This window comes from Gracilinanus agilis, chromosome 3, assembly GCF_016433145.1.
Source record: "Gracilinanus agilis isolate LMUSP501 chromosome 3, AgileGrace, whole genome shotgun sequence".
Taxonomy (NCBI): Eukaryota; Metazoa; Chordata; class Mammalia; order Didelphimorphia; family Didelphidae; genus Gracilinanus; species Gracilinanus agilis.
In genome coordinates, this window is record NC_058132.1 from 385,396,055 (window position 1) to 385,408,797 (window position 12,743).

Consider the following 12,743-nt stretch of genomic DNA (forward strand, 5'->3'; position numbering starts at 1 on the left):
TCCTCCTTTCCCTTTTTGACCTCCCCACTCTCCTGCTCCCCTTGGTTTATCCCTTCTGACATTCTCTGTAGGGTTAGATAGAATTCTATATTCCAATGGATATAGCTAGTCTTCCCTCTCAGGGTTAATTCTGCTGAGAGTAAGGTTTAAATATCACCTATTAATGCTCTCTTCCTCTCCTTCTTATAAGAGTATTCATCCCCTCCCCTTCCCATGCCCTCTTTGTGTGGTATAGAATATATATAGAAACCTATTTTTTATTCCTTCAAGTTTCTCTTGGTGCCATCTACTATTCCCCCTCTCTTTTTTCCCCTGTGTCATCTTAGAGCATTTAGTACTCCAACCTCTCCCTATGAATAATTCATCTAATTACTATAAAAGTGAATACTGTTTTTGAAGATTACACATAATATTTCTCCATATAGGAATACAAATAATTTGATCTTATTGAAGCCCTTAAAGAGGCAAATTTAAAAATAAGAGTTTTCTTTCTTTCCCCTACCTTTCTTAATTACCTTTTCATGTTTCTCTTGGTTGTTGTGGTTGGATATCAAACTTTCCATTTAGTCCTGGTGTTTTCTGTGCAAATACTAGGAAATCTTCTATCTTGTTGAATGTCCTTACTTTTCCCCTGGAAGTATATAGTCAGTTTTGATTGGTAGATGCTCCTTGGTTGTAGACCCAGTTCTCTTGCCTTTCTGAATATCATATGCCAAGCCTTGTGGTCTCTTAGTGTGGAGGCTGTCAGATCCTGTGTGATCTTGATTAGTGCTCCTTGATATCTGAATTGTCTCTTTCTGGCTTCTTATAAAATTTTTTTTAACTTGAAAGCTCTTGAATTTGGCTATTATGTTCCTAGGAGTTGTCTTTTCAGGATTTAGTGTAGAAGTTGACTTATTACTCTTTTAAATGCCTATTTTACCTTCTTGGTGAAGAACATCAGGGCAGTTTGTTGGATAATTTCTTGTAGTATGGAGTCTAAATTTCTACTGATTTCTGTTTTTTCAGGAAGATCAATGATTCTCAAATTGTCTCTTCTAGACCTATTTTCTTGACTTGTCAATTTCTCAGTGAGATATTGCATGTTTCCTTCTATTTTATCAGTCTTTTAACTTTGCTTTATTGGTTCTTGTTTTCTTGTGGGATCATTAACTTCTACATCCACAATTCTGGTCTTTAGAGACTGGTTTTCTGCAATAATCTTTTGATTTTCCTTTTAGATTCAGTCTATCCTGTTTTTCATGGTTTCCTACAATTTGCTTGTCATTTCGTTTGATTTTTGGGCAATCTTTCTCTAATTAGGAGTTTCTGTATTTAAAAACTGTTAATTTCCTTTTGAGCTATTTCCCACTTTTCTTGCAAAATCTCTTCAATCTTTCTCATGATCTCAGATTTGAACTCTTCAAGAGCTTGTGACCAATTTCCATTTTTTGGCAAGGTTTGGATTTGATTACTTGTTTGTTCTCCTCTGTTGTTTGCTCTGTTGTCTGGATTTTTTCTGTGTAAAACTTTTTGAGTGTTAAAGATTTCTTCTTGATCTTTCTCTTGGGAGGTTCTTGTGCCTAGCTTGCCATTATTATTATTTCTTTCTCAGTCAGAAGTCTGGGTGAGGCCAACAGGCTCTCTGCCTATCCTTTTGAGCTGTGGAGTAGTTTTTGTCTGAGTCACAGTGTAGTGAGCCTTCTCAGCTTTATCCTTGCTGGCCCAGTCAGTCTGCACTTTTTAAGCTCCTGAGGTCTCAATTCTAGTTGTTCCCTGGGTCAAGCCACCTGGTGGTCCCCTTGCTTGCTCCTCTGCCCGAAGCTCCTTTAACAGTTTCAGGGTGAGGCTTCCACAGTCATGCACCCCTCTGCACTGTGCCCCCAACTGAGGTCTGCACTTATGCTCAATGTCCGAACCTGTGCTCAAGGTCTGTGTTCAAATTCCTCCTGTTCTTTAGTCTCTTGGGGTCTTAAGTCTTGCTGCTCCCAGGAGCAGGCCCTGGTGATCCCAGGTAGCTGCCAAGAACTTAATCGATGCCCCAAACTTCCTCTAACTCTTGTGAGTTGGCTTTGGCACTGTAGGTCATGTGGGGGGAGGAGGAGGTTGCTCTGCTCGTGTTTTAGTGAGAGCTATTTCACCCCCTTATTGTATGGAAATGCCCCAATCCCACATACCTTCAATGTTGCATCCTGTTGTGGGGTCCCTTTGTTTGTTTAGATTTGTTTTTATGTCCTCTTGAGGAGTCCTATCTGTGTAGGTTAGGAGATATTAAGCAGCTGCTTCTACTCTGCCACCATCTTAACCTGGAATTCTAACATGTAACCTTTTTTTTTTTTAACATTTATTAATATACATTTTTAACATGGTTACCTGATTCATGCTCCTCCTATCCCCTTCACCCACACCCCCCCGCACTCCCCCCACCCATGGCCGATGTGCATTTCCACTAGTTTTGTCATGTGTCCTTGATCAAGACCAATTTCCAAATTGTTGGTAGTTGCATTGGTGTGGTAGTTTCGAGTCCACACCCTCAATCACGTCCACCCCGACCCTTGCGTTCAAGCAGTTGTTTTTCTTATATGTTTCCTCTCCTGCAGTCCTTCCTCTGAATGTGGGTAGCATCTTTACCATAAATCCCTCAGAATTGTCCTGGGTCATTGTATTGCTGCTGGTACAGAGGTCCATTACATTCAATTTTACCACAGTATATCAGTCTCTGTGTACAATGTTCTTCTGGCTCTGCTCCTTTTGCTCTGCATCAGTTCCCGGAGGTCTCTCCAGTTCGCCTGGAACTCCTCCAGTTTATTATTCCTTTTGGCACAATAGTATTCCATCACCCGCATATACCACAGTTTGTTCAGCCATTCCCCAATTGAAGGACAGAACATGTAACCTTTTAAATGAAGCCTTTCTTGATCACCTCTGAAATTCCCCACTCCATGCTGCCTTCTTCCAAAAATTAACTTTGTGTTATTTTGTAAATAATTATGTGTTTTTACGTGTTTTCTCTGTTGATATAAGGTAATTTTCTGCAAGACACCAGCATTTTTATGTGATTAAATTACATAATAGGTGCTATTATAAAGAAACTATAGCAAAATATATGGTGCACCTTAATCAAGTCACTGATTAAATATGAAGGAAAAAAGCTCCTATAATAGCTTCAGAAGCCTATAGTAGAAGGTAAGTGTATTTAAAAGTAATACTAACTTATTGTATAAATCTAAAAAGCTTCTTCATGACAAAATAATTTATCTTTCATAATGAGGCAAGTAGATCATTGGTTAAAACACCTTCTACTATTTGACTATTTAGAGTTTTCTGTCTAAGCTATATAAAGTGTGTGTGTATGAGTTTGTTTATGTATGCATATATGCATATAAATATATACAGATACATATACACACATAAATGCATGTGAATACAAGGCCAAAACAAAATATTCAATATATTTTATATATAAATATTCATGTTTATATGTATACACATATACATTTAAAACTTAAAGTCAGTACCTAATAATTATATAGAGGAAGAATATGAGCAACAGTTCTCAAAATAAAAAATATGAGTTATTAATAACCATATTAAAGAATAATCCAAACCACTAATATAAATTTTTGTCATTTGTTTTCAGTCTTTTTTATTCCTTTTTTCTAATCCATTGGTTGAGAGGCTATATAGGTTTCCCTATACTGTCAAAATATGGTTTTCTGTGAATTTCATATCCAAACCAATCCAAAAAGCAATTACTAAACAACTAATCCATGTACAATACTACATACTACTAAAGGCTGGTTGTATAGATATTTTTGATTATTTTATTAAATCTATGTATTGAATGTGAGCAAAGAGAAAGTGTTTTCAGGTATATGATACAAATGTAAGTTCAATCAGCTTTATGTTTTGGGTCAGGTAAAGAAAACAAGTGATTTTATATTTAAAACTCTGCATTTCAACTTGGCTCCAGGCTGCTTATGAGAAAAAGAGTAAACAGATGTAAATATACTAGTGGTAGATGGCCTCCAGCAAAACCTAATAGGGAGACTTGCAACCCATAAGCTCCAACTTGAGCACTCTGTTCTTCTGCAGATGGTATAGGCAATTTTGGAGAATTAGGGGATTGGTCATAAGGCAATAGGAGAGGGAAAAGGGAAGGAGTGGAAGTGATATAAGATTCACTTGATGAGATTTGGGGGTCTTGAGAATGAAAGGTTTTGATAAGGGGAATTACCTGGCTAAAGTAATCAGTTGAGAAAAATTTTTTGTTTGCAACATTTTAAATTAATTGATTGAAAGGACAAAGTTGATGAGTCAACAAGAAAAAGGGTCAAGAATGATAAAATCCTTTTCAATGGGAACAAAGGAAGGAAGAAATGTGTTTTGAAAAAAGGGACAGTGGCATTTTTTTCATGTAAACTCAGAAAATACCTAAGTAAGATTAAGAGTTTGCATGGGGAATAAGCAGTGTGATTGCCCAATATCAGGGAGGCTTGCTAGACAGAAAATTCTGTCAAATATAAGGAGTTTTGTCTGACTTTATCAGAATGGTATTTTTTTAATTTCATGAGCTGAAAATTATTTTAGATAATTTCTATCCTTAGAAATTAAAGCTCTGTATGTACCTTAGTTAATGAATCCTATTGCTTGTCTCTTCTGAGACACATTGTCTCTCGGATCTGGACAAATTATTTAATCTTTTAATGCCTCATGAATTGCAAAGCAGGTACAAATATTCACAAATGGTCACTGTTAGGAATTAGAGTTAATTGAATAAAGAAATATCTATTTTTACTATTGAATAATTTCACTGGTATGCTACAAGGGTATAGTAATAGTGAATTCAATTAAATGTTTGTTCATTGAGCTTAAACTTTTTCCAGTGTATTATGCTGGGTATAAAGGGAAAAACAAAGATGAATAAAATATGAATGTTCTCTTCAAGAAGCATGCGCTAGAGTGGAGCAGTAATTAAGAATGTATATACTAAAACAGTTATTGAGAATTAGGCTTTGAATATATATGGTGAATATGAATTTGTTTTCAAGACCTATAAGAGCAGAAGAAAATATTTGAAATTTTAAGGACTTTTTTATAAGTACAGTTCTATGTAGTAGATAGTAAACACATTTGGTTATTTTACCTAAATAGGCTTTCTGGTATGGAAACCTATATAAGACTGTTTAAGATAAGTTCACAAGTAATAAAGTAATAAAGTCACAATAATTCAAGGGCCTAAGAAACATTTTCTCTTTAGGATAGTATTAAGATATACAATAGTGAATTAGGAGGATTAGCAATGTAGTGGAAAAGGCTGGGGATTTGGAATTAAAGGACTATGGCTCAGTTTTTGAAAATCTGCAGAAATGTGACTTTAATCAAAGCATTTAATGTTTTTCAGAGTTTCAGTTTCCTCATCTATAAGATGAGGGAGTTATACTCTAAGGTATTTTCTAGCTCAACTATTATAACTTTCTATTAAAGTGATATTTCATAAGTACTTAACAACTTTCTGCCATAAAATATCCTTCTCAGGGGAAAATTTTTAACAACCAGCTCTCTGTAAAAAGAAAAAAAGACATATGATACGTTTTTAAATCTAATTTGTATTATTAACATTTTCTCCAACATAATCCTTCAGGAAGAAATAGAGAAATTATATTTAAAATAACTATTAAGGATTATAAAATATTTGGAGTTTATAGGTACACTTGAGGAATAAATGAATACTGCAACAATGCACTCTTTATACAAATAAAGGAAGATCTAAATGATTGGAGAAATATTAATGGCTTGTTACTAGGTCAAGTCAACATAATAAAACAATGCTACCTCAATTAGTATACTTATTCAGGTCCATACCAATATAATTGCCAAATTATAGCATTATAAACTCAGAAAAAATAATAACAAATGCCATTTTAGGTATTAAGAAATCAAGAATCTCTAAGGAATAAATAAAAGAAAAAACTGGAAAGGAAAGGAGTCTAGCCTTGAGTCATCTCCGACTTATGCAAGAAAGCTATAATCTTCACACTCTCCTATTAGCTCTGCAATTTCTCCTTCCTCTCTCTATTTACATAAAATCTTCAAGTTCCCTGCCAGATTGCTGAATTTTAAAATACAATTCCCTAATTTTCACTCAGCATATTCCCTTTCTTGATGATCTTATTATCTCATTCACTCTGCAATGTCAATTATCACCTCTATGTGGATGACAAGCAAGTCTCTAAATCTATCATTGGATTGTTTTCCAACTCTATACCAACATTTCCTCATCTTCACGGCATCCAAGGGGTAAACAGTGTTCACAAGGGGAAGCACCCTGGGTAGGACTTCAGATTAAGACAATAAAATAAAAGATACTGACCTCATCTAGCTTCCAAACATCCCAGGAAAGACTGAAAAGTTCCTCAGATAAAATAGTGATCCATAAAACTAATAACTAACTTTTGATAGCAGTGTAAAATTTGTGAAATCATATCAATATCTACATACCTATAGATATGTATGTCTATCTATTTATCTGAATTTTTTTCCTCACAATAGCTCTGAGGAACCAAATTTTCTGGAAGAGAAAACTGGAGGCTAAAAACAAACACAAATGAAAAAAAAATATGCGGGACTCTGAGCAGGGCCATGAGAAAAGGAGGCAGGTGAATGGAGGGAAAGGAAGATGGGGAGGTTAGGGGAATTGATGTGGTTGTGTGGGAGAGAATGGACTAGGGCAGGAACTGGGGAGTTTCGATACAAACTTCTGTGCCAGGTTGGACAAATAGGACCTGAATCCAGAAAGATCTTGACCATTATGTATTATTTCTCAAGCCATCTATTTGAACCAGATCTGAAGCTATCTATTTGAACTAGTTCCACTAAAGTCACTATGCAGAGAGCCTGTAACAAGAAAAAATATAAGAATTATTTTTGTTTGTATTAATTTAATACAAAGGAGTGCTTTTACTTCAGAGAATAAGAGTTAGGATAGGAGATTTTATGAATGAGTAGTTAAAATATTTATAAAAGGAAAAGAAAAAAGATAATCAATAAAACATTTAAAAATACTTAGAATGGAAAGGAAGGAAATTCAGAAGAGGATAGAGAATTTAGGTTTGGTTGGTATAGGGGGCCAGATTGTTAAGGCAGGAGAAAGAAAATGAGAACAACTAGACTAGTGGTTAGCCCATGCTCTTCTGAACTCTGTGGGCTTTGGAGTTTATTATATACTGATTGCAAACAAAGAACACAAAGAAAGAGTCACAGCTGTGAAGGGGTAACAGATCATACATTACCCATTAAAGTCTAAAGAGTAAAGGTATAAGTACCAAGACAATGGCCAAATTCCAACCATAAAATAGTAGGGGATAATTCTGGGAATAGAAATATTTTATGGAGATGCTCACTAATTGAAATCTGTTTTCCTGGATTATAGGCATCTGGTCAAATAAAGTCCAGACTAAAGACTCCATTCTTATCTAAATATGCAGTCTTATCTAAGTAATGTTTGTTAGGGTTCAGGCTTCTTAATTATCAAGGAGAGGAATCATTAACTCACTAGATGCTGGTCTGCTAAAGACTCAAAGATTTCCAATAAGAATATTAAGAAAGGTGGGGATCTAAAATTGAGTCAAATGAGGAACCTCAGATTTTTACCTTAGATGGCCCATTCTGTCTGCGTCCTGACATGCAGTGCAGAAAAATCATACACACAGTTTTACTTGCCATTGATTTTGTAATGGGATCCAGATAACATATATATTACAGACTCTGTTTCTCCAAATGACTCCTAATAGCCTTTTGGAGGGATCAAGTTGTTTTTGGATTAACCTACCTGCTGGTACCAGAGCTTTTCAGGGCTCAGGTGACCAGAACCAAACACAAAGACTGCCTCAGCCTGGATTGGTCACGTAGGGAATCCAGATAACAGGTTCTAAATTTGACCCTATTTCTCCAATGGCTTTCTACATCCAATGGCTCTAGACAGGTTGGTGCTATTCTATTTAATTTAATAAAAATATAATAACTATATATAGTAAAATTCATGGTTTCAAAAAAATTAAAAGTATTAAAATAGCAACAAGGAGGCTAAATTATCATTCTTTGCAGATGATATGATGATCTACTTAAGGAATCCTAGAGAATCAACTAAAAAGCTTGTGGAAATAATCAAGAACTTTAGCAAAGTTGCAGGATACAAAATATGCCCACATAAATCATCAGCAATTCTATATATTTCTAACACATCCTGGCAGCAAAAGTTAGAAAGAGAAATTCATTTAAAATCATCCTAGAAAATGTAAAATATTTAGGAATCAATTTGCCAAGACAAACACAGGAATTATATGAACACAACTACAAAACACTGTCCAAACAAATAAACTAGATTTAAATAATTGGAAAAAACATTAATTGCTCCTAGATAGGATGAGTTAACATAATAAAAATGAAAATCCTACTCAAATTAATTTACTTATTCAGTGTCATACCTATCAAACTACCAAGAAACTTTTTTTTGAAAAAAAAATTATAACACAGTTCATTTGAAAGAACAAAAGATCAAGAATATCAAGGAAAATAATGAAAAAAAATGAAACATGGTGGCCTCACAGTACCAGATCTTAACTGTACTATAAAGCAGTGGTCATGAAAACAATATGGTACTGGCTGAGAGATAGAAGGGAGGATCAATGGGATAGACTTGGAATAAATGTCCTCGGCAACATAGTGTACAATAAACTCAAAGATGCCAGATTTTTGAGATCTCAAGAACCCACTGTTTGATAAAAATTGCTGGGAAAATTGGAAAACAGTATAGGATAGATTCAGTCTAGGTGAACATCTCACATCCTATAAATAATAAATTCATAATGATAAATTCATTATAGGTAACTGACTTAAATATAAAGAAGGAAACTATAAGTAAATTATATGAACACAGAATAGTATACCCATCAGATCTATGGGAAAGAAAAAAAAATTAAGACAGCAAGAAATAGAAAATATCACAAAATGAAAAATGAATAATTTTGATTACATTAAATTAAAAAGGTTTTGTACAAACAAAACCAATGCATCCAAAATTAGAGGGAAAGCAACAAATTGGGGGAAAATCTTTATAACAAAAACCTCTGACAAAGGTCTAATTTCTCAAATATATAAGGAACTAAATCAATTATACAAAAAAATGGAGTTGTGAACTGATACAACCATTCTGGCTGGCAATTTGGAACTATGCCCAAAGGGCTATAAAAGACTGCCTGCCCTTTGATCCAGCCATACCATTGCTGGGTTTGTAGCCCAAACAGATCATAGATAAACAGACTTGTACGAAAATATTTATAGCTGCGCTTTTTGTAGTGGCAAAAAACTGGAAAATGAGGGGTTGTCCTTCAATTGGGGAATGGCTGAACAAATTGTGGTATATGCGGGTGATGGAATACTATTGTGCTCAAAGGAATAATAAACTGGAAGAATTCCATGCAAATTGGAGAGACCTCCAGGAAGTGATGCAGAGCAAAAGGAGCAGAGCCAGAAGAACATTGTACACAGAGACTGATATACTATAGTAAAATCAAATGTAATGGGCTCCTGTACCAGCAGCACTGCAATGACACAAGATAGCTCTGAGGGATTTATGGTAAAGATGCTACCCACATTCAGAGGAAGGACTGTAGGAGAGGAAACATATAAGATAAACAATTGCTTGAATGCATGGACTGAGGCGGACATGAATGGGAAATAGACCCTGAACAAGGACACTTGTTACAACCAGTGGAAATGTGTGTTGGCCATGGGTGGGGGGAGAGCGGGGGGTGAAGGGGAAAGTAGGGGCATAAAGTATGTAAACAGATTAAAAACGAATATTAATAAATGTCTAATAAAAATATTAAATCAGAAAAAAATATACAAAAAAATCAAGCCATTCCCCAATTGATAAATGGGCAAGGGACATGAATAGACAGTTTTCAGATAAAGAAATCAAAACTATCAATAAGCACATGAAAAAGTGTTCTAGGACATTCCCAGCATCTCCTATGAGAGGCATCTACTCATCATGGCGGACACAAGAGATAAGGCTCTTCAGGACTACTGTAAGAAGCTGCTAGAGCACAAGGAGATTGATGGATGCCTCAAAATTTAAGAGAAAGAGCTTACCAAGGAATATGAAAAGTCTGAAAACGATCTGAAGGCCTTACAAAGTGTTGGGCAGATTGTGGGTGAAGTACTTAAACAGTCAACAGAAGAAAATTCATTGTTAAAGAAATAAATGGACCAAAATATTGTGGGTTATCGGTGTCAGCTTGACAAAAGTAAGCTGAAGCCAGGGACAAGAGTTGCTCTGGATATGACTACACTCCTATTATGAGACACTTGCCAAGAGAAGTTGATCCACTGTTTTACAATATGTCTCATGAGGACCCTAGGAATGTTTCTTATTCTAAGATTGGAGGGCTATCTGAACAAGTCAGAGAATTAAGAGAGGTAATAGAACTACCTCTTACAAATTCTGAGTTATTTCAGTGTGTAGGAATAATACTTCCAAAATGTTGTTTACTATATGGACCACCAGGAACAGGAAAAACACTCTTGACAAGAGCTTTTGCTAGGCACTGGATTGTCTACAGTTCAATTATAGACAAGTACATTGGTGAAAGTATTCATTTGATCAGAGAAATGTTTAATTATGCCAGGAATCACCAACTGTGCATCATTTTCATGTATGAAATATATGCTATTGGTGGCCATCGTTTTTCTGAGGGTACTTCAGCTGACAGAGAAATTCAGAGGACCCTAATGGAGTTACTGAATCAGATGGATGGATTTGATACTTTACACAGAGTCAAAATGATCATGGCTACGAACAGACCAGACACATTGCGTCTTGCTTTGTTGTGTCCAGGAAGATTAGATAGAAAAATATATATTGATGTGCCAAATGAACAAGCAAGATTAGACATTTTGAAGATTCATGCAGGTCCTGCCACAAAACATGGTGAAATAGATTATGAAGCAATTGTGAAGCTCTCACATGGCTTTAATGGAGCAGATCTGAGAAATGTTTGCACTGATGCAGGTATGTCTGCAATTCATGCTGATCATGATTTTGCGGTATAGGAAGATTTCATGAAAGCAGTCAGAAAAGTGGCTGATTCTAAGAATCTGGAATCTAAACTAGATTATAAACCTGTTTAAGTTATACTTCATGAGAGATATTAGCATAATATAAAAATAAAGTCGAGGAAACAATGTATGTATTGGATATGAGCTCATTAAATGCATATCACGTATTAAGTAATAATTCATTAGTTCTGTGTACAATACTGCCACAAAAGACTATACATTTGTCAGTGTTGCACTTATTGCAGTAAATTAAATGAAATGAATTAGATAACATTTTTTAAATGGTTAATGTTGAACAATTTCTAAAATATTGAAATTCAAGCTTTAGGTCTCAGTTTTAAAAGAACATTTCTTAATGACATTATTTCACTTGTTTTCTTCATCCCAAAGAGTTGAATAAAATTTATTTGATTCAATCCTCTTACATAGTAAAAAAAGTGTTCTAAATCTCTTATAATTAGAGAAATGCAAATCAAAAGAACTTTGAGGTACCACCTCACACCTAGCAGATTGGCTAATATGAGAGCAAAGGAAAGCAATAAATGTTGGAGAGCATGTGGCAAAATTGGGACACTAATGCACTGCTGTTGGAGTTGTGAATTGATCCAACCATTCTGGAAGGCAATTTGGAAGTATGCCCAATGCCTTCCCTTTGGTCCAGCCATACCACTGCTGGGGTTTGTACCCCAAAGAGATAATAAGAAAAAATACTTATACAAAAATATTAATAGCTGTGCTCTTTGTGGTGACAAAAAAATTGGAAAATGAGGAGATGCTTTTCAATTGGGGGATGGCTGAACAAATTGTGTTATCTGCTGGTGATGGAATACTATTGTCCTCAAAGGAATAATGAACTGGAGGAATTCCATGTGAACTGGAATGACCTCCAGAAACTGATGCAGAGTGAAAGGAGCAGAGCCAGGAGAACCTTATACACAGAGACGGATACATTGTGGCTCAAATGAACCTAGCACACTTCTCTACTAGCATCAATGCAATGATACAGGACAATTTTGAGGGACTTATGAGAAAGAACACTATCCTTATCCAGAGAAAGAACTGTGGAAGCAGAAGAAAAACTTTTCCTTGATCATATAGTTTGATGGGGATATGATTAGGGATGTAGACTCTAAATGATCACTCTATTGCAAATATTAATAATATGGAAAGTGGTCTTGATTAATGATATCCAGTTGAATTGCTTGTTGGCTATAGGAGGGGGAAGGTAGGAGGGGAAGGAAAGAATACAAACCATTTAAGCATGAAAAAATACTAATAATTAAGTAATGTTTTTTAAATCATGGTTTCATATACAATGTACTTTTATAGTCTTTTCCTATTCATATATTAATTATTTACAAATTCATAATGAAAGAAAAAAAGCAGTAGTTCTATAGTCAAAAAATTCATGTTCAAATCTTATTTAACACAACCCATGTTAAGAGGCAGTCTCTCTAGACTTTATTTTCTGCCTCTATAAAATGTAGGTGTTGGGCTAGATAATGACAGTGGGCCTTTCTGTATCTAGATCTATGATCTTATTGTGCTATTATAGGCTAAATATTTCATTGATGCCCCAGATACAATAATAATAAAGCAAAACTGTTAAATTTCCTCCAAATTCCCTTCCCCTTCTGACTATT

The 12,743-nt window shown here is 35.1% G+C and overlaps 1 pseudogene; it reads left to right on the plus strand.

Annotated features, from left to right (window-relative positions):
- The first annotated feature begins 10,000 nt into the window (after positions 1-10,000).
- Positions 10,001-11,172, plus strand: LOC123239552 (annotated as a pseudogene).
- The last annotated feature ends 1,571 nt before the right edge of the window (positions 11,173-12,743 follow it).